Source organism: Halichoerus grypus, chromosome 11 (assembly GCF_964656455.1).
Source record: "Halichoerus grypus chromosome 11, mHalGry1.hap1.1, whole genome shotgun sequence".
In the NCBI taxonomy this organism is placed as follows: domain Eukaryota; kingdom Metazoa; phylum Chordata; class Mammalia; order Carnivora; family Phocidae; genus Halichoerus; species Halichoerus grypus.
This window is the reverse complement of record NC_135722.1, coordinates 57,464,710-57,491,268: the sequence shown is the minus strand read 5'-3', so window position 1 is coordinate 57,491,268 and position 26,559 is coordinate 57,464,710. Positions and strand designations below refer to the sequence as shown.

Genomic DNA, 26,559 nt, shown 5'->3' with positions numbered 1-26,559 from the left:
GCCTCTTGCACGGTCACCCAAAATACCCACCCACAGGTGACACACCAGAGATTGGGTCGCTGCTCTTTGTTTCCAGATCGGGGGGTGCCTAAAGCACAGGGTGATTCCTTGCAAGGTGCCTCTGTGTGGGGGAGCAGTGGTCACGGGTCCCCAGCAGCTTGTTGTCCATCGCGTCAGCCGTGTCTGGTGCTGCCTGAATCCTGCTCAGCCTCCAGTCTCCAGGGGCTCAGTAGTCCTGGGCAGTCGCCGTAGGTGCACCCTGCCCCAGGGTCTTATGCTGGTCAGAGAACGGCCTTAAACAAAAACTGTCATGTTGGGGTAACTTAAAACTTGAGGATTTGCTCCCGCTTTCCCTTGATCTCAGCTGCAGATCTGGGGACATGCAGGCTCTGGGCTTTCTATCCCCCTCTCACCTCTGCAGCCCTTCTTCCAAGGCCCAAGTGATGTTGTGGGAGAAAAAGAAGAGGGCTAGTTCACATGCCTCCTTTTTAAGGTGGAAGAAAGGGAACCTGGTTTCAGAACTTTCCTCCTTCCTTTTGGGACCTTGTTGGCAGATGTCTGAGGGGCTCTGGGTTAGATGCAGCCCTGCAGGGTGCTGCTCAGACAATCTCCCTGCCCTTTGTGCCCTGCCACGCTCTGGGCAGCTTTGTGGACCCAGGTGAGAACTGAGGAGGCACCCACTGGGTCTGGCAGCGAAGTCTTGGGGAGGGTGGCAGAGACCAGGGACAGCCCCTCTGCCCAGGGGAGGAGAGGGCTCTTGTTTCTCAGAAGTTTAATGAGGGGGTCTGCTGGTGCTTCCATACCAGAGTGAGAAGGGCAATGTGAGTGAAAACTCGGCCAAGCCAGGCACCAGTGCCCCCTACTGTTTCTAGCTCCAAATGCAGGATCCTAGTGATTCCTGTCCAGGATTCCCCAGAGTCAGGGTGGGGACCACATCAGAGGTGAAGGCTTAGGCAGTTTTAGTCTTTGAAAAGGATGCTCTAGCTAGGTTATGCACAATACAATCCCAGATCTGGAGTCAGGCAGGAGACCAGGTAAGGTCAGGGTCAGGTGGGAAATTTATTTCCTTAAAGTGTCAGATGCAGCAGTTCCAAATATCCATTCCACCACCCCTCCTGGAGAGCTCAGAGGTTTTCCTAGGGAGCCTGTGCACCTGTCTGGGGGGAAGGGGAGAAGCAGTGCCATATGCTGGCTTGGCATTGTCTCCCTCCCTTGACCCCCAACCAGCCCTGTGAGAGGGCCAGTGACCTCAGCACCTGAAGGAGATGCCCCTCTCTGCAGTGACAAGACATCCACACTCCTTCGTCCACCTTCTCACTGAGGCCTAAGCCGAGCCAGCAGCCCCTTCTCTCTCCACTCCCACCATGCGCTGAACCAGAGCAGGGATTTGATGTGTGAGGCCTGTACAGAGATAATGGTCTCTGATTAAGAGGCAGGAAGCCTCAGTTCCATCACTGACCTGGGATGTGCCACTGGATAAGTTGGATCCTTTCTCTGGGCCTCTGTTTCCTCATCTATAAAATAAGCAGTTTAAACCAAATCTGCATTTCCTATATCTGAGAATGTTAATGTTCTTAGGTTGGGGTGGGGATGACAGCAGGAAAGTGCTCTGTGGTCAAATAATGTAGGAAGCACTATGTTGAATGAATTTAAACCAATTTCTTTACTGAAGGACTTCTCAGAGCCTTTATTAAAATGTGCATGCTAATAGGTAAATCACCAAGGATCTGCAGCATTCCCCCAGTTGATCTGAGCATGGAACCCTTTATTCTCAGAGTGTCTGATGGGTTCAGTGTTCTGATGAACATCGTTGGGGAATAATTGAGCTGGATGACCTGCAGGCCCTTCTGGATCTGGGGTTCTGTGACTCAAAGTGCTTGCATTCAGGTGAAGGTGCACGAGAAGAAAAGGACAGTAGCAACATTGAGTAGCTGCTGCTGAGCTGCAGACCCCAGGCACAGTACCAGTGCTTTGATTCTAGCATCTCATCTCCCCCACCCAACACCCCTCTGAAGCAGGTTTTATTATCCCTTTTGCACAGAATAAGGAAACTGTGCACTGAGGGGTCAAGATACCTGCTGAAGTCACACAGCAAGACAGGATTTGAACTCGGGCCTCTATGGCTCTAAAAATCTTTATCCTTGTAGCCCTGGTGACAGTGAATTTCCTCTGCAGCAAAAGACTTGGGCTGTTTGTTCTTTTGAAGGCTTCTTGCCATGGTGACAAATGATCATTTTTCCATAAAGTCATGACAGAGTGAGGTGCACACCACCCACATTATTGTATATTCCCTGAGAGCTGAATTACAGCTGAATTAAGCCTCTGTTGGGTGATAATGACAGAGTCAAGGAGCCTGAAGAGCTTCTGCCTTTGATGAGGGGGACAGGAAATGGCTGCCTGCTTCCCCTGGCCCGGCCACCTTTTCCTTCTGATCGTCCCTTTCAACGCTGGCTGCAGCACTTAAGCCTCGCTGTACTCAGGGAAGACAGGCAGGTGAAGGAGGTGGGCAGGTGAACCTAATGAAGGCCCCCTGGCCTCCACAGCCCTTCCAGGCTGGGACTCCCCAAGCCCAGACACCCGCAGGTGCCCGCGTGCCTATCCACTTGCCGCTAGCTAGGAAGCTACACTCATAGGGTCTAAACGGTGACAATCAATCATACTGACAGCTCATGCGCCGTAGGAATGGCTCCCTTTTATCTGCTGATGAGGTCGACAGCGCTCTTGTTTTCACCGCGGTCTCCCCAGCTTACAGCTGAGGGGCCCGGGAGATGAAGATGGCAAGAGCGGGAGCCAGGCCCTACACAGAAGTCTGGTTCTGTCCTGGCTGCTGCCCCTCGCATCTCCCTCTCCCTCCCCTGCCCTCCTCTCTTTGTCTTGCATTCATCCCCGGCCCCAGTTCTCCTTCTCTGATGAGAACTCAGGTCTTAGCACCAGAACGGGGCTCTGTCGCACTGGGTGCATTAGCCAGCCCCTCACCGTGTGGCTGCTTTTCGGGAGTATGGGGGAGCCATCCTGAGGGCCCACCATGTGTCAAGCCACTGCTCATGTGTAATTGCCTTTAATCCTCATGAAGATGCCATGGCATTCCTATTTCCCAGATGGGAAAACTGAGGCTCCAAAAAGGTCAACTGACCTAGCAGAGACTATGTAGCTGGTTAAGTCAGCAGGTCAGCAGAGCTTGGGTTGGAAGTCAGATCTCTCCAGTCCTATAGTCCGAGCCCTTTGCCCAGCTCCATTTGAATCAGTAAGTGTTGGACTCTCAATTGAGGCCACCAAAAATGTGTGACCAAGTTCTCAGAGATCCTGACCAAAGGTGAAAGCAAAGTAACCCCCAGCGACTTCCAGCCACGGGAAGGAACATCCACTCTGCCTCCCCGCCCGGCCTTGCATTAGTCAATAGTAATTGTCAACAGTATTGATAGCGGTGGAGGCTTTTGCTGAGGTCACAGTGATGCGGCACGCAGCTGCCATCAATAATAACTTTTATGGGGTCCATTAAAGCCAATTTCTGCCCCTGAAGGATAATGTCAGCAGCTTTTATGTCACTGCTTAATATCCAAAATAAATACAGGATTGACTGGGTAACAGAAACACAAATCTTCCACCCCAGGGCCGTCAGGCACAGCCAGCCCTCGGGCCTCTCATGCTGAGGCGGGGCCCGCAGGCTAGGGGACAGGCCAGGCACACAGTCGGTGCGCAGTAAGTGGTTTTTAGAAAGCAAAGGTCATGATCGGAGCTCCATTCCCAACCACTGGGTCTGGTTGACACGATGTCTCTGTTATAGATTCCTATTGTAATTTGTTCTCCATCTATCCCAAGCTCCCTCGGTGTGCTGGGCATCATTCTGGAATCAGGAGTCTAGATGAATAGCAGGGGGGTGGAGACATGACAGACATCCTTGTGTCTCTCTCTACAGGGGAGGGGTAGCAGGCACCATTGCGGGGTCGAAAGAGCAGCGGCTCTGGAGTCTAATGAGGAGACCTGGCCTCATATCCTCGCGGTGCCACGTCCAGCTCTGAAACCTTGGGCAAGTCCCCCGTCCTCCCCGAGCCACGGTTCCCTCACTTCCGAAACAACATAGCCGTGGTTACTAGGGACGGAGAGGAGGGGGATGGGGAGTTAGGGATGCTGCAGAAATTCCGAAGATGAATAGTCTGATGGCCGTACAGCAGTGTGAATGTACTTAATGCTGCTGAGTTGTACACTTAGCACTGGCTTAAAGGGTTATATATGTTTTACCACAATAAAAAACACACACACACACACACAGAAAGAGCATATCATCTTCTTTCCTTGACATGTTACTATGAGCCTATGCTACAACATTTGTGACGCATGTGGTCTGTGTTGGTCCTTAATTAATGCGAGCTATTAATATTAATTTCTCAAGGAGCTGTGGAATGACAGTAAAAGTAGCCATTGGTTTTACCCTGAGGGTTCAAAGGCTTATTCCTTCTTTCCACTCACGTTATGCACCTGGGCTTGAAGGCCACGGAGGATTTCGCTAAGCATCAGGGCTCCGAGAGAGGCATTCCCAGCAGAGGAAATTGCACAAGCCAAGGCTTAGAGGCGTGTGTGAAGAGGCATGGTAGGTCTAGCAAATAGTGAGAATCTACTCTGTGCTTTAATCCCAGAGGCAAATCGAGAAATGCATCTAGAAAAGAAATGATGAAAGAGAATCACGGTTACCCCCAAATTATCATGCAGCCTAGGTGTCAAAAGGGAAATTATTGGTTAACCTAATTAGGCAGCCAGATTGCTTATTCAGAGTCAGAAGATTAGGTGAGCATCTCCAAAGCACAGTGAGAAAGAAGCTCATTACCAATTTAACTCAATTTATCCTCTACCCTCCCTGGCCCCATGTTCATGAGACATGGTTTAAAAAATCTATAAGAATATCTATCATTAATTCCCTAAGTGGCCCAAGTACTACAGCTACCCAGCCATTGTGTGCACAAAGCTCCATCTTGTAGGATAGGAAGCCGGGCCCCCTTGGCCTGAGTAGGGATTGGACGTCCACATTTGACAACCCTTCTGTCTCGTGAGCTGGCCCACACTACCTCCTGGGAAAGCAGAGGAATTAGGGATTTGACTCTCTGACTGGGCAGTAAAATGAGGGCTGTAAGGCCCCGAGTTCCAAAAAGGATTAGAAAGGGCCTATTAGAGAATCTGGGAATCTGAGAATCAGGGAGCTAGAAGCATCTTAGGGACATCAAGCCCATTGACTCTTAACCTTTCCTCAATTTCCAGCTAAGGAAACAGATTCAGAGAGGTCGGGTGACTTGCTGAAGGTTGCACAGCTAGTGAATGGTAGAGCCAGGGTTTGAGTCCAGATCTGCCTCTCCCCAGTGCCCATTATCTTTCTTGAACACTGCACTCCACAGTTTGTTCTGTTTTATAGAAACGTGTTTTTATTAGTTCAGCATGTACTGTGTGTGTGTGTGTGTGTGTGTGTGTGTGTGTGTACACATAAAATCTGGGAGGTGATTCTAGCTATTTCCAGAACATAAAGTTCTTTGTCAGTATTGGAAGCTTACAGGAAAGACACTGAATCCATAACCTGTTAGAGCTGATTTAGAGCTAGAGATCATACCAGGCCATTCTCAGACTGTGACATGCTGGGAGAAAAGACATTTAAGGTAGGGATCATAGAGGGTTAAGAGAAAAATGCCAACCAGAAGGTATCTGAGAAGATTTAATGGAAGAAGTGCTGGCCCCTGGGCTTTGAGGGATGGAAAAAACTAACAGGTAAAAAGGAAGAAGAAAGGGTGTTCTGTGTAGACAAGGCATGAAGGTGGACAAATAGAAAGTGTGTCCCATGAGGCTGGAAGATAGGGGTGCAACTGGAAATACAGGGACAGTGTGTTCGGAGGGAAGGCTGGAGAGTTAGCAGGATCATTTACCAGCTATTTATTGAGCACCTACTACATGCCAGGCACTGTTTTAGATATTGGGGTTCCAGCATGATCAAAACAGACAAAACTATCCACTCCTCAATGAGGAGACTGATGATCAACAAGTATGAAAACTACATGTTGCAGGATGTTTCCAGATGATTAAGTGTTACGAAAAAGGGAACAGGGAATTCCAGGGTGAGAGCAAGGCTGCGGTTCTAAATATGGCGGCCAAACAAAGCTTCACTGAGAAGGTGACATTTGAGGCATGGGAGCGAGTGGTGAGGATGTCTGGAAAAAACATGGTCCTGGCAGATGGAAGAACAGGTTCAAGAGCCTTGAGGTAGAAGTGTGTCTGGCTTGTTTGACAAGTAACAATAAGACCAGTATGGTTGGAGTAGGGGTAGGTCAAAGAGGCAGGCCATTGCATGGGCGGCCACGGGAGGGTCCTGAGCTGAGGAGTGACAGGCTCTGACTAATGCTAGCCCAGGAGCATTCTGGAAGCTGTGTTGAGAGTAGACCCTGGTGGGCTATGTCCAAGTAGGAGGCTATTGCTATAACCCAGGAGAAAGAGGATGGAAGCTCAGACAAAGAGGAAGCATGAAGGCAGTGAAGAGGGGATCTGGCCTGGAGAAGGGAACAAGCCACCTCTTCCCTAGTCTACCCTTGGAGCAGTGAGGAAGACCTCCATACTCAGGTTCTGTGACCAAGATGGGCTCCTTCCTCTCAGGGGAGGGCACATTGGATCCTTCTTCGAGCCTCACAGCTCCTTCGGCCCAGTTGCAGGGTCCTTGAGCACTGGCCTGTCCCATGCCACATCCCATGCTCTCTTATGGCCTTGATCATGAACCACACCCCTTGCTCATTCCTCATACCACACTCCCAACCTGCTGCTGACCATCCCAGTTTCTAACCTTGCTGCCTGACTCCCACTCGCAGCCTTGCCTTACCTCCCACATGAGGCTCTTGACACCATCTTTTTTTGTTATAATCTTGGCTTTCCTTCAGCCATAACTCCAGCCCTTCCTTCTGCTCAGACTGCCTTGGTGAAGTCTGACACGGGGCCTCCTCTCCCTAGCATGACATCTGCTAGAATTGCTTGTGATCTAGAAGCCGGGATCTGACAGCCACTAACACTATTGTTTTCGGGAGTTCCTTGTAAGAGGACTTTAAGAAGTCCTGGCCCAGTTATAATGTGCCCCAGTCCACTCCCCCTGGCTGTGCTCTGTTGCTCTCCCTGGTGGGCAGAACATGCTAATACAGGAGCACCTGGCTTCTGACTTGGGAAGAGGAAAAGAGAGACAGGAAGATTCAAAGCTATGCTAAATTAAGATGGATTGCATTCTTGAAACTAGGTTAGGACCTGCTGTGTGCAGAGAGGTTCAGCAAACCACAGTTATGCTTTCAATTTGAACCAACATGATTTTCAGTTCAATGGAAACAATGATGTGCACAATGACAAACGTCCTACCAGAAGATGTTTCCCAGGCATCTTTTTCCCCATCAGTAAGTTCAGCTTTGCCCAGGGAGAATGGCTTAAGGAGTAATTGGTGGTGGGAAAAGAGCTCCCTGCCCACAGGAGCCTACTTCCAGTACCAGGGTGTGTGGAGTCCGGGGACAAATCTGGTGTCAATTTTAGGCTCTCTCCCCAGTCCTGGTATGACCTTGAACCAGTCACTTCTTCCCTCTGGACATTAGTTTCCCCATCAGCCAGATGGGGTTTTTGGAATCTCAGGCAGCAAGATTAACTTGGAAGGAGAATGGGCTTTGGAGTTGAACTCGGAATCCCAGCTTAACCACTCAGCAGTGGATGGTTTTGAGCAACCTACTCAATCTCACTGAGCCTTGGTTTCTCCATCTGCAACATGCGAATGAATAGGTGCCGAACCCCCAAAGTTGTAACAAGCCTGCCAGGTGACTATGCATATGAAGGAATCAGCACAGTGTGTTCCAAATTGTGGATTATGACTGATCCTTAAGTAAAGGCTGGGGCTCCGCACCATCATTTAAAATAATAACAACAAAGATAACAGAGAGGCAGAGGATAGAGTTCATGACACATAGTAAGTTGTTTTGTGAATTTTTAATTTAATTCTGCTTTACACACAGCTTTGGTATGAGGTCATCCCATACAATGTTTTTCTTATTCAGGAGTTGAGTTAGAAAAAAATAAGTTTAAAAGATGGTACCAGGCATGTAGCAGGACCTTGTGCATGTCAGTTCCTCTCCTTTAAGAACCCCTCAGCTGAAGATTCCATGATTCATGACGTCAGAGTCTTGTCCAAAAACTGCTGACATTGTATTTTGGGGGCTCCCTTACTGAGAATGAGTATAGATTTCGCAGAGCCTCGTGATTCCGTCGGGCTCTGGGATCAGATCAACTTGCCCAACGTCACATGGCTTGTATAATGATAGAGCTGGCATCCCTGGTCTGTGGGTCCCAGCCATCTTCCCTGTGAAAACGGCCAGTGGAGTGGCTAATATGGTTGTGACACCCCCACCCCCCCCCCCACCACCGCAAGATGGGAAGAGCGGCTCAGGAAGTTCCAGGGGGCTGAAAGAATCATCCCTGGGTTCACAGAACCCGCTGAATCTCCACTCGGTACAGAGGCAACCGAAGAGGAACCCCAGGAAGACATGCGTGAGCACCACAGGCAACTAGCATGTCGAGTGAAATTTGGCTTCCCCCAACTCCTGGATCCTGAGTACAAATTCAGTCACACACCAGTCAAGCCAGGCAGATTGACCACAGTGTAGAAATGGCTTTCTTTCCTTTGACTTCAGGCTGGAGAGAAGCATGTGGAACAAAGCAGGGGAAGGGCTCCCGGAGTTCACGTGGGCCTGATACATTAAGCAGAGAGCTTAACAGCCGTCACTCACGGGATGCGGAACCAGTCTCTGTGCAAACCTCACCATGCACCTCTTTAGGGAAGAGGTCTCAGAGAAGGCCAGACCCTCCCCCAAAGTGGCAGGCCCAACTTCTGATGGTGGGAGAGCAGCAACAGTGAAAAAAAAGGAGCATTAAACTGGCAGCCAGAAGCCTCAGGTCTGATACCCAGCTGTGTGGACTGTTAAGAAAGAGCAAAAGGTTTGTTATGGTTAAGCCGGTGGGGATCCAGAGGAGATGAGGCCAGAGAGAAAAGCTGACCTCCATCGTGGCGGAAGACAGTTCAAAACTTCTAGCTCAAGAGCTCAGCCTTTCTCCTGAAGGTCAGAAGGAACCACAGAAAAGGTTTAAACAGAGAGAGGTCAAAGGGGGCAAATTGCCTCTGACACTGTGAATGGAATGGTGTCCCTCCCAAAATTTGTATGATGAAGCTCCAGGCCCTACTATGAAGGTATTTGGAAGTGGGGCTTTGGGGAGGTAATGAGGTTTAGATGAGGTCATGAGGATGAGACCCTGGTGACGGGCCTCGTGCCTCCGTAGGAAGAGGGAGGCACTGTTCTCTCCATGCGTGCGCACTGAGCAAGATCCATGTGAGCACGAGCGGCAAGGCGGCCCTGGGCAAGCCAGGAGCAGAGCCCTCACCGCTGCCTCACCATACCGGCACTCTCCGGAACTGTCAGAAACACTGCTGTTGTTTAAGCCACCCAGTCTGTGGTATTTTGTTATGGCAGCCCAAGCTGACGAAGACAGCCTCCAAAAGCTTCAGGAACTTGCCAGCCGGGAAGTCACAAAGCTGATCCCTAACATGGGGCTGTCGAAATCCAGAGCTCTTAACCCTGCCCATTGCCTCGTGGAGACAGGACGGCAAAACTATCTGGGTGAATGACTGCCAACGATTTTGTGAGTTAAAAAGGTGCCAATATGCAAGACCATCCCCTCCAAAAAAAACCAAACAGAAACAAAACCCTTAATGATTCACACTTGGGAACACAGGCTCTGGAGCCAGATGGCCTGGGTTTGGGCACCAGCCTTTCGACTTCCTAGCTGTGTCACCCTGTGTTACACAAGCAAGCTTCCGAAACTCTCTGTGCCGCAGTATCCTCACCTGCACAATGGGAATCGTTCTCCTGTCTGCCTCATAGAGTGGTTATGAGAACTAATGGAGCTCAGAGAGTTAAAGCGTGTGAATGGTGCCTGGCGCTCAGAAAGGGCTGCATGAGCTTACACTGTTGGTGTTCTTAATTGTGCAGCACTCCGGGATTTACAGAGTGTTTTCGCATTTTGTTGAACATTTGCAACAACCTTGGGGGTAGATAACTGTCTCGTCATTGTTTTGGAAGCGTTCTGAGATCACAGGGCTGGGAAGTGGTGGGATGGAATCCAGTCCCAGGCCCCTCTGACCCCACACCCACGTACCGCCATCCCTAACAGGGACAGGCGGCTGGTCAGCCCAGCTCTTTCTGCCAACCATAGCTTCCCAGCTACCAGGGCCTGATTTTCCTCAGGCCACTTGCTCCCAGGCTGCGCTACGAGAAGGATCTCAGGCCGGGCTATCTGTTCAGGAAGCAACTTCCCTTCAAATAAGGAGGCGAATCCTTTCTGTTCCAGACACTGAAGAGGACTTTTCTCTCCACTACCACTCAGCAGCCTGGCTCCTAAATGAGTTTTCTGTGCTCAGCTTTGTAGGATCTTAGCTACAAAGCAAATTGCTTTTCTGAATGTGCCTCCAAAAAGGAAATAATCGTATGGAACAAACCAGGTTTGAAGTGTGGTATAAACAAAGGGAGATTGTTTGCCATTCTAGCTGCTTGTAAGGATGCAAGAGGGAGGAGAGAGTGGCCATCCTGGGTGTGAAGTGGGCTGTGAAAATGCAGAGGAAGCTCTTCGATAGGAACCAAATGGGCTAAGTCAGAAGGTAGACAACACATTAGAAGTGAGGCGCCCTGGGCATCTCTCTGCTCCTGCAGCCTCACTTGGTGGCAAAAAAAGAGAAACTGCTCAAGTCCAGAGGATTTACCCTTCTTTCTACATGCATCCACAACTTTCAATCATTTATTACCTCAGCCCTAGAGTTAGCAGTGCTAAAAGATGCATTTTATTTGGAGAAAATAATGTGTCATTTTGTCCCCCCAGCTAGATTTAAAAAGCTCTTCAAAAATCTGCTGTGGCACTGGGCCATTATTACTCACATTTAGGGAGTGTGTAATAGCTCACAATGTCCTTTAATGCCCAACATTTCATAAATTATCACATTATCTCCCTGGTCCCGGCACCTGAGCCCACACCCTGACTTTGAACCCTGACAGTGGACCTTCGAACTTGGAGCCCACGTGTGGGGGATGGGGAGGCAGTGCCCCCAGCTCAATGAGTCACTAGAAGGACTCACAGGGCTCAGCTTATAGTGGGACGCAGGGCTAAGATTTATTACAGCAGAAGGATACAAAGCAAACCAACAAAGGGGAAAGGTGCCAAGGGCGAAGTCCGGAGGAAACCAGGCATAAGCTTCCAAGCGTCCTCTCCCAGGATGGGCCTGACTCCCCCAGCAATGAGTGGTAATGATGTGCAAAGCACAGTCTACCAAGAAGCTCAAGAGACACCCTGTGCCCAAAGACTTTATCAGAGGGCTGGCCACATCGGTGCCTTCTGCCTGGCTCCTGCCCAAATTCCAGCCTCTCAGAAGGAAAACGGCCATCATTTGTCCACGTAGTCTAGGCACGGTAAAGCCTCTCTTACCGTTTAGGGAAGCTTTAATGTCAGGTAAGGACCTGTTTACCAGCCAAGGGCCAGCCTTACAAGCAGACCTTGTGAGTCAACCTAGCAGACCACCCGGTGTGGACTTCGCAGGACAGCTTTGTAGCCCTTCACTCTTTATTTTTCATGTCATAACTCTCATAGTGTGATTATACACTTTATGAGACCTTGCTTGATAAAGAAAGCTCGCTACTAGGGCAACGAAGGAGAAGAGAAAATGAACTGATGGATCTTCCTCAGGGAAAAGAGAAGTGTGTGTAAATGCCGTCACAGTGGGGCAGGGGGCAGTGATGAACTGGGGGCGGGGGAGGGACGTGGTGAAGCTGCGTGCAGGCCTGTAAGCATCCAGCAGCACATGCTGGATGGCATGCTGGTGCACCACAGATGCCGTGGGGAAGCTGGTGTGGGCCCTGACCCAGGGGCTCACGGTGTCAGGAAGAGCGACACGTACCCAGACACTACCCCGCAGAGCGTTACCTGAGTGCCAGCAATGACCCCGGGGGGTCAGCAGAAGGAACCTGCGCCAGAATCAAATGATTCCCAAGACCCCGTAGAGTGCTGAGCGCCCGCCCAGCGAGCACTGGGAGAGGAGCCCAGGAAGGAGAACAGCTACCACAGTGGCCTCGCACCCCTACCAATCCTGGAACGCCGTTTTCAGGAGTTCCAATGGCCAAAAAAAAAAAAAAAAAAAAAAAGCTTGCGGTTGTGGGGGCAGAATGCCTGCTTGATTCAGAAAGAGGCCAGGGGAGAAAGCTTTACCTGGTGGTCAGGTGTAGAAAAGTCCCAGACCCCCTCGACTCTAAGTCAGCCTGTCTACTAGGGCAGAGAAACATCCAAATATCTTTAACGCCCTCCAGCCAAAGACCACCAGACACTCCCCAGGAGCTGAGTGGGGTTTCTGGACTCTGCAGTGAGGGCAAAGGCACAGCATGGGGAGCCACTGGGCGGCGCGGTGGAAGGTGCTAGAAGGGGTATACAGGATGTGGCCCCGTGTTAGGTGATTGGGGGTGGGTTCAAGGAGGTGGCGCTTTGCTCCGGATCGGATACTGTCAGGTGGCAGGGCTAATTCTGTGCCTCTGTGTCTTAAATCTTACGTAGAAGCCAGAAAGAATGAAGTCAAGTCGTAACTGCCAAAGCTGCAGTCGTCACCCGCGTTATCCGGGATAGGGGGACGCTCAGTCATTTTGTGGTTTGGACAGGGTTCTGTTTTTGTTGGAGACTCAGTTATGATCGCAGACAGGCCTTGTCTTTGTCTTAGTCCGTTGAGTCAGAGCCCCCATGTGAAGTGGGCGTGTGAGACTGTTCAACAGGACAGAGCCACCCCCCAGCTGGGAGTGCCAGGCCGCTTCCTGACCATCAGGGACTGTTTCGCTCTTTCCTCTTTCTCGTCCCACATGAAAAGACAAGGGAACAGACCCACCATACCAGGATGGCAGCTTGCTTCCAGAGCCTTCAGTGACCTGTGCCCATGATAAATGTCAGGGTCCCAGGAAGAGAATAATGAAAATTATTCAATAATAAGCACTATTATATTAAGTAAGTACTGTTAAATACTCGTTTAAAGATACGTGCTCAAGAAATAATACAAGTTGTTTACGGAATATTTATTATTGGTCATGTACCACGGGGGCCTCTTTACATAGTCTCATTTCATCCTCTTAATATCTCTGCAAGGTTGGTATTTTGTTTGGGGCAGATAAGGAAATAGAGGCCCGCACAGGTTAAGTGGCTTCCCTGAGGACACCTAGGTAAGAAGTGGTGGGAGCTGAATTCAAACCCGGATCTGCCGACTCCCAAGCCTGTGCTTTTCCTCTGAGCCGGGCCTCTTTAACAACGTGGCTACCTACGGCAGTGACAGAGATGACTTTGCAAGCCGTGGCCAAGACTGGTCTTAGTCTTAGTCCGAAGAGCATGACAGCTCTGGGACTAATCCGAAGCATGTTCACAGACGGGCAGAGTGGTTGGGGGGCGCTCAAGGCCACAGATGACACAGGCAGCCCATGCCCAGGCCCCGGTGGAGCGCGGTGGTTCCTGGGAGCCGCTGTGGTGGCCCCAGCAACGTGAGCTCATCCTGGCATCCCCCGAGAGGGACGGTGGGCTGGATCTATGTTTTTTATTCTTGCACAGTTGGCTAATTAATATGAAAAAGAGCTGCCCGTTATCGATTAACTTCGTATTCCACCACTACGATGTCTTAATGAAACTCAATATCTATAGCTCAGAAGCTGGGGTGGAAGTTTTAAGTAGGAGTGATGGTTCACCTTGCCATCCCCTTCAGAGGTGCAGCACCGTTTAACTGGGGGGAGGGAGACAAATTTGAAGACCTGTTGAAGTCGGTGCCTTGGCCGGAGGCATTATTTTTCTTTCAGGGGTCCATTTTGTATTTATCTAGCAACGTTTCCACAGATCTGTGTAGCTCTAGGCAAGACCATGGTTCATTCATCTGTTTCAGTATAATCAGGGCCTGGTCCATGAGCTTGTGTAAATAGGGACAGCTTAGAACGAGTTTGTACAGCATCCAGTGAATGATCACGCCCGCATTTCGGAGGACTAGACTGAGGCCCAGAAAGCAAACAGGAGAAGGTTCTAACAGTTATCGGATGCTCTGTTAGTTTCCTAGGGCTGCTGTAACAAAGCGGGTACCTTAAAACAACAGAAACGTATTGCCCCGCAGTCCTGGAGGCTAGAGGTCTGAATGCAAGGTATCGACAGAGCCACCTTCCCTCAGAAAGCGTGAGGGAATCTCTCCCGGTGTCTTCCTAGTCTCTGAGGGGTTGCTGGCGATCGCTGGCATTCCTTGGCTTGTGGCTGCGGGATGGCAGTCTCTGTCTTCTTTGATACATGGTGTTCTCTCTGTATGTCTCTGTCTTCACGTAGCTGTCTTCAGCTAAGAATACCAGTCATGGTGAATTAGAGGCCCAGCCTAAGCCATCCTAAGGCCTCATCTAAACTCATTCCATCTGTAACGACCCTATTTCCAAATAAGGTCACATCCTGAGGTGCTAGGAGTTAGAATTTCGTCTTAGTCGGCTCAGGCTGCCATCACAAAATACCCCAGACTGGATGGCTCACACGACAAACACTTACTTCACACATTTCTGGAGGCTGGGAAGTCCAAGACCAAGGCGCCGGCAGGTTCAGTGTCTTGTTAGAGCTGGTTTCCCAGTTCGTAGATGGCGCCTTCTTGCTGTGTCCTCCCATGGCAGGGGGTGAGGGAGCTCTCGGGGGTCCATTTTATAAGGGCATTCATTCCATTCATGAGGGCTGCTGACCTAATTACCTCCCAAAGGCCTCACCCCCTGAAACCATCACATTGGAGCTTAGAACTCCAACATACGAATTTTAGGGGGACACAAATATTCAGTTTATAGCAGGCTTCAACTTATCTTGTTTGGGTGGGGTGGCTAATTCAATCCATAACAGATGTTTATTAGGTGCTAGGCATTTTAGGCACTTTGACCCCACCGCCACTTGGCAGCCTGGCTCCTAAGTGAATTTGGAGCTTCTTAGTGCCCGAAGAATAATCAACAGGAGAAACCATTTTAGTCTGAATGATACGGCAGTTGCGACTCTCCACACAGGACTCGAGGGCTCCTGAGGCCTGGTTCCAGCTTCCCCTCCCTCTGCCTGGCACACAGCACCTCACAGCTGGAGGCAGCTGGGTCAGAGCCCCAAATTTTAGGCCTCATCTAAGTTGGGTGAGCCCCTTCATTGGAGATGCTACAGAGAAGATTCCCGCCTGAGAGCATGTGGCTGACTATGGGGCTTTGCCATTAATAGCAGGGAGTGCGTGTGCAAACGTGTGTGTGGCTGTGTTCAGGGACTCAGCTAAGCAGCTGCTTTGGTGGGGGTGGGGTAGGAATGCGTATGTATGTGCAGTTGCAAGTGAAGATCTACTCGATGGTGGGTGAGTGCAAATGTGCGGTGACACGGATGGAATGACGTTAGCAGAGGAATCAACGTGCCACCGGGTAGGGGGGACACGTGAATGAGCGTGGACAGGTTTGCCTGCACGTGGGGTATGTCTGTGTGTGTCTGCGCATGAGCGAGGCGGGGGGGGATTACTGCCAGATCCCTGTTGTAGTTTAGAATCAGGCAACAGCCAAAGGTGAAGTCTTGCCTCCTATAAAGATGGGGAAGAAAGGCTTTGGGGGCCTTTTTTTATTTTGAAAAAGAGAGAGAGAGAGAGGCATCATCCAGTTAGTGGTTGTTAATTAGGAACAGGTCCCAGGGAAGCTGCCTATGCAGCAACACCAATACATCACTCATCAACTGTCCATGGCTGCCTGCCTCAGTCAGGCTTCTGTGTAGCTGGCGCTCGATTGCAGCCAGGCTAGGGCCTTCCCGCTGTAGAGGAGTCAGATGAGAAGGGGCTGCCTATCTCCCAGACCGCGGCCTATCCGTGTCCCCAGGATGCACTAGGCAGGAGAGAGGGTAGAGCCCCATTCATTGGTTCATGGACTCACGTCCAAGTTTCTGTGCATCCAGAAGCCCCCCCCCCCCCATCCCCTGGGACCCTTCATCTCTCACCACTCTGCGTTGATTCAGGCTCCAATTCAAGTGGTCCCTGGTCACAACCTCTTTTGCAGCCTTGCACATGCGTGTTAGAGCTGTTGCTGTGTGTCTCTCTGTGCCCTACATAGAGGTGAGCGTGGGGTGGGTACTCAGGAAATAAATTCTTGCTTGACCCGCCCCTGCCAACTTTGTCACCAACGTAATATCCTCCAGCAATATTTTAAAGTATTGAATTTAACTAAAACTGCTATAGACTTTCCCATAGGAGGTGGGAAAGGAAGTAACTGCTTAATGGGTTCAGAGTTTTTTGGGGAGGTGATAAAATGTTCCAGAATGGATAGTAGTAATGGTTGCACAACATTGGGAATATACAAAATGCCACTGAATTGTACACTTTAAAATGGTTACAATGGTAAATTTTGTGTTATGTATATTTTTCTATAATAAAAGAAAAAAGTATTTTAAAAAACCCCACCAACCCAGAGCACCTTATTCATCCATTCCTTCAACACACACTGATTGAGTACATCTGTAGGATGAGGCCTGGGGGATACGGAAGTGTTTGGGATTAGGGGATGCAGATGGACATGCCGCCAACGATGCTTCCTGTTTTAATACAACAATATAAAACACTGGGAGGTTGCCATATTGGCCCTTACTTTATATGTGAGCAAACAAAGAATCAAAGGCGAGGGGCTTGCCCAGAGTCACAGAGCTCCTAAGTGACGGAAGAGGGTGTAAACTGGAGTCTGTCTGTGGCAAAGCCCATCCTGCATCCAATGCCCTGTGTTTCCTCTGAATTTCAGGGCCGGTGCTCACAAGTTACCTTGGGAATAGTACAGCTAGCGACTGAATAGCCCACGTAGATGGCAAACCAGACATTGCCAAGGACAATTCCTCCACCAGCTCCTCTGGATGAGCACCTTACCATCTCTCCTCCCTCACTCCCTGTCTTCTGCCCCCCCCCGCCCCCCCCCATCCTCAGCACTGCGGGCATGCTGATCTTTCTAATCTGATTATCTACATGCTCCTTGGAGATGTTTGTGTCAGTGTCCTGACCTCCTTGCTAAGCAGTAATTTCAGGAAACTGTGACTTTCGAATGACATTCTTTAGGTTTTTGTTTACTTTTTAAAATACGTAGACATAATCCAAATCTCACAGCCTCCGCTTTTGTGCTTCACGGAAATATGTGGAAAAACTTAAGGGATAATTACTGAATATTTTTGCCACCTATAAAAAGATATTTGGTCAAATGAAGTCATTCTTTAATCTGGTTGAAGTGTGGGGTGCAGGGGGGAGCTGGGCATCAGAATTAGAAGCCTTTAGTTTAGGGAGCTTAGGGATCCCCATCTTTGGGGCCAAATCCAGATGTCACCCTGGAAGCATGAAGTTCAAAGACAGTAGGATTATGAATTGATGGAAAACTGGCAAAAATATGTCACTGGTGTCTTTCCTCCAGACACTGAGACATAAGCCAGGATCTCTTATAATTTTTGTTGGCATCCGTACAGAGATACTTCGGAGAGAGGAATCACAGGTTAAATCCTGCCTCTGGAGTCAAATAGAGATAAAGAAGAGCAGTCCACCGCTGTGGGGGCAAGGGGGATACGGGGGCGGTTATTGTAGGCTATTTTCTATTGACTCCGGATCTCATGTTCCTTTTCCTATGCTGCTTTGTTCGCTCATCCATTCCTGCATTCATTTGTCCATCAAACGTTTATGGAGAACCTGATATTTCCAGGTCCTGTTTTAGTGATTATAGACAGAAATGAGATTTCTGTAGTAATCAGTATAGGTTGTTTTATGTTGCAGTAACAAACAACCCTTGTATCTCAGTAGCTTAACAGAGTTTCTTTCTCATGTTGTGTATTCAGCATGCTTCGGGGGTGTGGGAGGAAGGGCTTCTTCACACCGTCTCTCAAAACCCAGGCTGATCGAGCCTCCACCATCTTGTAGCGCACCCTCTGGAGCCCATGGCCTTTGTGGCTGCTTCTCACAACCCATTGGCCTGACTTAGGCATAGGTCCTCACCTAACTGCAAGGGAGCAGGGGTGTGTGCTCCTCCCATGTGCCCAGAAACAGAAGACAACCAGATCGGTAAGCACCAGAGCATAAAAAGGGCTGGGATATGAACACAGTTGAATACCTGCTCTCGAGATGTTTCCATCCAGTAGAAGAGACGAGTGGATGGACCTAACAGCTGGAGGTAGTCAAGAGTATGCTGGAGACAGGGAAGGGAGTTGTGATGTGAGATCTGAGAAGCAGGAGCCATTCACTGGACTCTTGCAGGGTGGACGTAGGGGGTGCTGGCAGTCTAGCCACGACTTGCCATAGCATGTTCACACGTGCACGCACTATGTGTTTGCTGAAGCATATGGGGGGTGGCTTGGGTGGGTAAGAGGCAAGTCCAGATAAGCAGGGCCTTGGGCTGCACCTATAGGTGTTTGAACCTTATTCTGCAAAGGAGGGAAAGCCATCAAAGGAGCATCAAAGCTCTACCCTTTTTGTGTTTTGGAAGGATCACCCTGGGTTCCGCACGAAGGAGAGAGAGTGACACATGGTGCACACAAAGTCAGAGTAGTGGTCATGGGGACAGACTTGGGAGGTACGTAGGTGGAAGGGATGCTAAGATTTGGTGACCAGATAAATGTCAGCTGTGGGAGAAGAAATGGGTAGAGGCTGGTGACCCCATTTTTGCTTGGGGTAATTGTGGATGCAGTGAGGAGATGCTGGAGCACATTTGTGGGGAACGATAAGAAGCTGAGCGTTAGATATTGCCGAATTTGGAGTGCCCGTGGAACACTTGGATATTAGGGCCTGAAGCTTAGGAGAGTCTAAGTACTCTTAGAATTTAGTACTTAGGTACTCATCCTACCCCTCTGGAGTATCTAATAAATTAGAGGTGGGAGTAATCTATGCGGAGAATAGTTCTTTCCTCAACAGATCTCAAATTACCCATCTACTGGTGCCAGAATTGCTTTTTAAATTGTTTCAATCTCTGTGCTTTCAAAATAGAATCATTTCCTGCTGATTAGCTTCCCAAGACCCAGTTCTTTGGGCTGAGGGGAGTCCCTGTTCTCTGGCCTTCTGCAGCCCAGATTGTGGTCCCCACCAAGTTGCTGTCACTGTCCGGACCCTGAGTCCCCGGAGGGTTGGCCCTTGTTCATCTGGCCAGGCACCCAGGTGCTCGGTAAATGTGTCTTGAACAAATGAATAAATTAACTCTAAACTATTCAGAACTGTTAGGTCCCTTGTGAAAATATAAATAGTACTTCCATTTTCCACAAGCCTTTAATAAATTATAACTCACCAAATCAAAATAAACATTTGTTTTACCTTCCACCAACCAGGGCTCTGGAGGATTTGACACCTTTTCATCTTCAAAGTGCTTTTAAAACAAGAACTGGCTTCCCCCAAAGGCCCCTCTTTAGAAGTAGTAGATTGTAAACAGATACTGAAAAGTATTAATATTCAGAAGTGAAGATGCTCAGAGAACCTTCTCCAGGTTATTAAAAAAAAAAACGTAAATTGTTTCTTTAATTTTTTTTGAGTGCCTTCAGTCAGTGTGCCAAGACTTGTGTTAAGGGTTTTCAGTATCTATTATCTTTTTTTCTCAATGGTCCTGTGAGGGAAATACTCTCATTTTTACTTTTTTACTGTAGAGATAAGAATACTGAGGCCAAAGAGAGAAAATGATTTGCCCAAGGACACATAGCTGGTAAGAGGGAGAACCAGGAACCAATCTTAAATCCTTCTAACTCCAGAATCATCAGGCTTTCCTATGCATCACTGTTTCTCCATTTTAGCTTGCATATTACCTGCATCAGGCACATGAAGGTGTAAATCCTAGGGCCCCATCCCAGCCTTAGTGGAATAAACTCTGGAGAGAGATGCTTGGGAATCTGCACTTTAAATAAACTTCCCTGGTGCCTCTTGTTCTTATGCACACTGAGATTTGATAACCTACACTTTATACCCGTTGTAGGTTTCTCAAACTTAGATTTTTTTCTAATGGGATGAGCTAAAAAAAAACAAAGGGGGAATAAGTAGGCTCTGAACACCACGCGCCTTCCACTGAGCTTGGCAGACCTGGCCCTCTGTAGGGCCTAAGTGCGGCAGCATCTTCTTCCCTCCCTGCTTCTCCAGGCTGCACGGGCTGAGATAGAAAGCTTCCTCTGTTCCCCTGCTTTTCATGGCAAGCTTGGGTTGATGTTTTCTCTCTGCTCCATGTGGATTTTGCAATTAACTCACTAGAAAAGTAAATCACAGGGTGCCTGGAATAATAAGTGCAGTGAACACCAGGCCTCAGCCAAGTAGCCTGGGACTGGATCCAGAGTGTGACTAAGGTTGCTGGGCTTGTGCAGGAAGGAGGCAGGAGGCCACAGGCTGGCAGCTCCTGGAGGCCGCACGAAAGCAATAGATGAAGAAGGAGGAGAGGAGACTTCCGGTTGAGATTGAGCTCCTTTTGTACGTGGTCAGCATAATGTCCAGTGTTGTACATTCTTTTCCTCACCAATTCCACGCCATTCCTTTTGGCCAATATTTGTGTTGCTGTTTTATAGGAAAAGACACTGAGGTTCAGAAAGTCACAGAGCTTCTTACAAGCTGTCACCCCAAGGACAGCTGGGGCTGATCTGGAGGACCCTGGCTTCTCATCTGGGAAATAGGACGGTGACCGTACCTAGGTGGCAGGGCTCTCGGGAGTCCTGAATCTTCGCTCTTATGTGGGAGCACCTCAGAGACTGCCCAGCACATAGTAGGCACTTGGAACGTTATTCCCCTTTTACCTCCACGTTACTCACCTGACACATTTCCTGTCACAGAATGAGTGACACTGTTTCGGAGCTAAAACATCCCTGAGTTACACAAGGAACAGGGACGCATTCAAGCTCGCTTGGGGAATAGGGTGTATGCCTAATGATAAAGCTGGCATGGAAATCAAGAACAGGTGCCAAACCAGCGTGGTTTGGACTGGACTGGAAATACCTTGGAAATTCTGGATTCGAGGCTGGAGGGAATAGGTCTTCACCTGACTCTTGCCTCTAGGGCACTCTGCAAGCTTTGGCTTCTTGCTTCTTGGGGCATTTCCTGCTTCAGGCGTCAATCTCAGAGGTAGAATCTGATTGGCTGAGCCCATCTTTTCCCGTCAAGCCATTGGTCAAAAATAAGCGGGTGGAGGCGGGCAGGGCCAGTCAGTGGTATACAACTCGGTTGCCCAGGCCCGCCCCTTAGCAGAAGCCGGGGGCCACGGGCAGGCAAACCCAAGGTGGTTTGTTTGCCGTAAGTGGCACCATCTAGACTTCTCCAGAAGAATAAAGATTTTGTCTTCTCCATCTTTCTGTCCCCTCACTCTGGGCCTGCACTCAGTCCTCAGGAAAGGCTTTCGGGGTTAGGAGGAAGAACAGAAGGAGTAAAAAGGTTCTGTGTGCTCTACCTGGCTGTGGACTTTTTGCAGAAATGGCCTAACTGAGGGCACAGGTGCCTGCCTCTCTGTCCGGAGGAGTCCTGCCCAGCCGCTTGTAAGCAGAGTTCTCTGCTGTGAAGGCGCTCTGCCAGGGATGACATCCACATCCACATTTGTTCAGTTTACAAGTCAAAAGATGTTTTCTCTTCTTGCCTCCAGAGCCTAAAATCAAGCTGGCTTCTTTTTGCTTCTCACAGCTTCCTGAGCAATAACGATTCTGAAATCTGAGCCAGGCTGACAGTTCTGTTGATGTATGGGAAATGTAGGGCTGGGGTTTGTCCTCTCTTCGGTGGCATTCACTCTGCTGTCATCACAGCTCCAAACCCTTGGGTGACTGTAAGGCAAGTGGGCATGACTCAGCAGAGAAGAACAGACACCGGGAATCAGAAAAACATTCCGGCTCTTTGTAGGGTTTAGTAGTTGTTTCTTTGTCTAGCTTAAAAATAGAGCAAAAGGGAGAGCACTTAAAAAGCAGATATAACCTTTTAAGCTAGACTCAAGGAGGGATGGGGCACCCATTTCTTCTAGAACTGCACTGTCCATGATTACTTTCAGCAGTGATGGAAATGTTCTGTAGCCATTAGCCACGTGTGGTTATGCAGCACTTGAAACGTAGGTCGTACAACTGAGGAAATGATTTATTTTATTTTATTTCGTTAATTTAAAATCTAAATTTAAATAACCGTATGTAGTTTGTGGCTGCCATATTGGATAGCACAGCTCTAGAATCAAGAGTCTTTTTTCAGCTCTAGGAGGGCAGGCAATATATCTTGTACCCATGCCCCCAATGCCTAGGCTAGTGGCTACCATGGGCTCAATAATATTAACTGAATGAATGCATGAGATGCTGGTAGTGATGCAATGCAGACAGGACAATGTAGAAGGTAAGAGCTCAGGCTTTAGAGTCAGTCTGCCCTGAATTCAAATTCTGCGTCTCACATTTACTCATCTCTGTGAGCGTGGGAATGTTACTAACATCTTTGAGCCATTCTCATCTGTGAAATGAGTGCAGTACCCACCTCTCCTATAAAGTTGTGTTATGAAGACTAAATGAGTTACGTATACCGAGTGATTAGGGTAGCGCCTGGCATTAAATAAGCTGTAGCTTCGTAGAAATGACAGAGAAAATGAAAAACAGCCCTGCTGACAACCAGACTGAGATATTCCCAACAAACATACAATGCTGTGAAAAGACATAGGCCACGCCTCTCTGTGACCGAGATCAGGGCATAAGCGTGGCCAGCATATGACCTCAATAGTGACTGACCATCCACCTCCTCTGACCGACATCGCCCTCCTCGGAGTAAGTGCTACTTCTTAACCTATTGCCAAGTCTAGCCCTGCTTTGACCTTCCCACCCCAAAATAAAGACGGTTGTTCATTTAATTGTCCCTGCTTCTTGAGAGTTTCCACTCCAGAACCTGCCCCTGCTTCCCTGATTCCTCTTTAGAATCATCTAACACATGTGCACACCCTGACCAAGGCCCCTCCCAAGCCTGAGATAACCCTGGGGTGCATCCTCCCTTTTTGCAGCAAGCTGAATACACCAGTTGGATGACTACACATGCCATCCTGGTAGTCTTTGGGCAGCCAGTGAACTTCATCAGAAGTTTTAAGTCTTGCTTTTCCATGGCAGTTCATTGAAACTGAGTAGTCCCCAAAAAACTTCTTCCCTTTCCTGGCTCTTTGTCTTCCTGTGAGGCTGGGCTGCCTGCAGTCTAACTAACTGGTAAGGCAAAACTCCTGCACACGTCAGGAGTTGAACGTATGACGTCTGTGGTTAGTGGCCGGAGCTCTTGGCCATCTCTGCTTCCCCAGAATAGGATTCTGTTTCAACACAGCTAGAAAAGCAGAAGAGGGAAATGAGATGAAAGAGCAAAAAGAGTTTTCTTTGTTTCAGCTGGGAGACAGCTCAGCTGCCTGGTGTTTGGCTCAGCCTCCTCTCCTCCATTTGCAAAAAGCCTTTGACAGACATCATCTCAGACTCCAATCGATATTGAAACAAGAAAGGCCATCGAGGAAGGGCGGGAGAGGAGTGTCCAGGGAAAGCATCAGAGAGGAGGTAACATTTGCACTGGGACTTTTGTAGATAAAGGAGGTGAGAAAGAACAGCTCAGACAGTCAGAGATGCTGTCGGAATTCCAGAGCCCCGAAGGAGCAGTTTACAGGGATGGAGTGGTGCGTGATGAGTCGGAATTTGAGATATGATGAATTTGAAGCACCTGGGAGACAGCTAAGTAGAGATAATTACTAAACACCTGGAGCTGAGTAAAGGGTCCTGGAGATACTGATTTAGAAGTGATCATTCACTCCCTCATCCATGTAGCCATTCGCTCACTCATTTGAGGGAAACGTGTTTAGTACCTACTCTAGGGAGGCTCGGTGCTAGATGCCGGGCACACAGTGATCAGCAAAACAGAGGTCCCAGATGGTGGTGTTCCTTGACTTCCTTTGCCCAGCTTTGGAACTTGCATGATCTCTGATTGGGATGGTCTGGCCATATGTCCCCGTCATGTTTTCCTTGGCAATACCCCACAAAAGGAAGGCATCTTAGGATTGAGACTGACTGTCACACACTGGTTCTCAAGCACAAGCCCTTCTGCTTTGCTCCCCCTTGGGAGTCATGTTCTAGTATCATTCTTCTGATTGGACTAGGAAAGCACTAAGTCTTTCTGATGACTCTCCTGCAGGTCAAATTCATGAAAAGTTTATTAGAAATAGATATTTCATTCCCTTGCCCCTTGTATTCTTTGCTTTGGGTATTCTAATGGATTTGGATGAAAACTGTGCAAATAAGTGTCCCCTGGCTTTCTTGGGCAGGTTTGGGAGGAATGATATTTGCATATATATTTGTATATATTATGTACACATCACGGAGAAAAATCTCTCACATCAGCAAAGAAAATTTGAGACGTGGTGGTCAATTAGGGAAGGGCTTTTCCTAGAGGGTTTTTCTGGTAGCCAACCGCTTTAAAAAATGAAGCAAAATGGACTATGGTGTGCGTAACTGTGGAAACTGTAAGGAATATGTTTTCTGGGTTCTGTTGTACTGTCATTAACCAAGCAGACATCCTAGCTCTTTGATTCCAAGAGTACAGTGGCTAGAGGGAAATTCTCATTAGACCTCCCAGACTGATGAGAAGCCTGACCATCTGATTGACTTTTAAGGTGCTTTTCCCCCACTCAACCCAGTGCTGGGGTCCCTATGAGTGCCAGGGGGGCTGTCATTTAAGAACCACCATGCTGGCTAGAATTGGATGTGTTGTGGAAAGCTCCCTTGTGTGTGCAGCAGCTGATGGCAGGAGAGTCTCCTAAAGGGCTATCCCTGATGACAGGGACAGCAGGGACAGGGACAGCATGCTTTCACTAACTCCCCCATCCCCATTCCCCAGGCTCTGTTCACCACCTCAACTCAGTTGCCAGAAGGTACTTGACCACTTCAGCTAATTTGGGTTATCTAAATGTCGCTGTGCCTCTTTGGGGTTCGCTCCACCACTGAGTTTACAACCTCCTCCCTTCTGCTCCCCTTGGATGTTTTTTGGTCAAGCATTCATGTCATGACTTTCGGGAGTTTGGCACTATGGCTATTATGTCTTCTGCTCCTCTGGATGTTTCTTCCCTGCAGAAAAGAGCTGAACACTGAAGTGTCTTTTATTGTGGGAACTAGATCCCCAGGAACTCCACACCACCAGTTACCCCACATCTTGAGGGAGACTCATGCATTGGGCTTAATTCTGGCCAGTCAAGTAAAGCTGGTGATGCAGGGGTGTGGGATACGTGGGAGAAGGAGGCCATCTTGGAGTTCACGCAAGCCAAGGCAAAGAATGCAGACCGCGGGCAGATATGTGCCCTGGAGCCTTGCTCCTCAAAGTGGACTGAGAACATGAGCTGGTTAGAAATACAGAACCTCAGCCCCACCTCAGACATACAGAATCAGAACCTGCTTTTTAAACAAGTTATCCAAGTGGTTCATACACACCATAGCTGAGAAGCACTGCCCTAGACTTTTGAGAAAGTTGATTTCAGAAACTTCAGAGAAAATACTAGGTTTAGTTTTTAAGACCACCTTGAAAAGATGATTTAAGAGGGTTGAAAAATAAAGCAGTAGGTATAAGACCATCTTTTATGTTTTTAAACATCAACTACTATAATACAGAAATAAATAGGAAAATGTCTGTAAACACAACATTTAACAGTGGTTTCCTCAGGAGATAAGTGGAATGGGAGGGAAGGAGGGAAGGGAGACTTGCATTTGTGTTCACCTTGCTTCTGTATTGCTTGAATTCAAGTCTGTAAATACATGTTAGTATTATTTTGGAGATAAAAAAATATGCAAATTAACTAATACAAAAGAAGAAGAAGAAGAAGGATGTGTGATTTGGTAAGTGTAAGTTTGACAACACAGCAAAGAATAACCCCAGGAAGCTGCAGAGGCATTTCTCAGAGGAGTTTAAATTGAAAAGGAACACATTAACAGTATAATTCTGATGGTGGAATTATGGGTGATGTTTTTGTTTTTCTTTTTTTTCTTGTCTGAATGTTTAAAATCTTCTGCGTTGAATGTGTATCACTATGTAATAAGAAAAATTGACCAAAAGTGTTTTAAGGAAGAAATCCCAAAACAGGATCAAAGACATGCTAACATGGGCACAGTAGAGTGACACAGATTGTGGGAGGCAAAGGGCTATACCTGATGGAGAACTGAGATTTTTTTTTTTTAAGATTTTATTTATTTATTTGAGAGAGAGAGAGAGAGCATGAGCAGGGGGAGGGGCAGAGGGAGAGGGAGAAACAGACTCTCCGCTGAGCAGGGAGCCTGATGCGGGGCTCGATCCCAGGACTCTGGGATCATGACCTGAGCCAAAGGCAGACACTTAACCAACTGAGCCACCCAGGTGCCCAAGAATTTCATTTTTTTTAATGTAAAATCTAAAAGCAACAAAGGAATGTTCTGGATGTCCTGGTGTTGTCTCTAGAGCCTCTGCTGTGTGCCAGTCATACACGAGTGCATAGTCTGCAAGATGAGCACCTTGCACAGCTAAGGAGA

General features: G+C 48.5%; 1 protein-coding gene across 2 annotated transcripts in view; it reads left to right on the top strand.

Annotated features, from left to right (window-relative positions):
• Window positions 1-26,559, top strand: part of TENM4 (teneurin transmembrane protein 4) — a 2,958,785-nt gene that overhangs the window by 2,589,938 nt on the left and 342,288 nt on the right. The window lies entirely within an intron of this gene.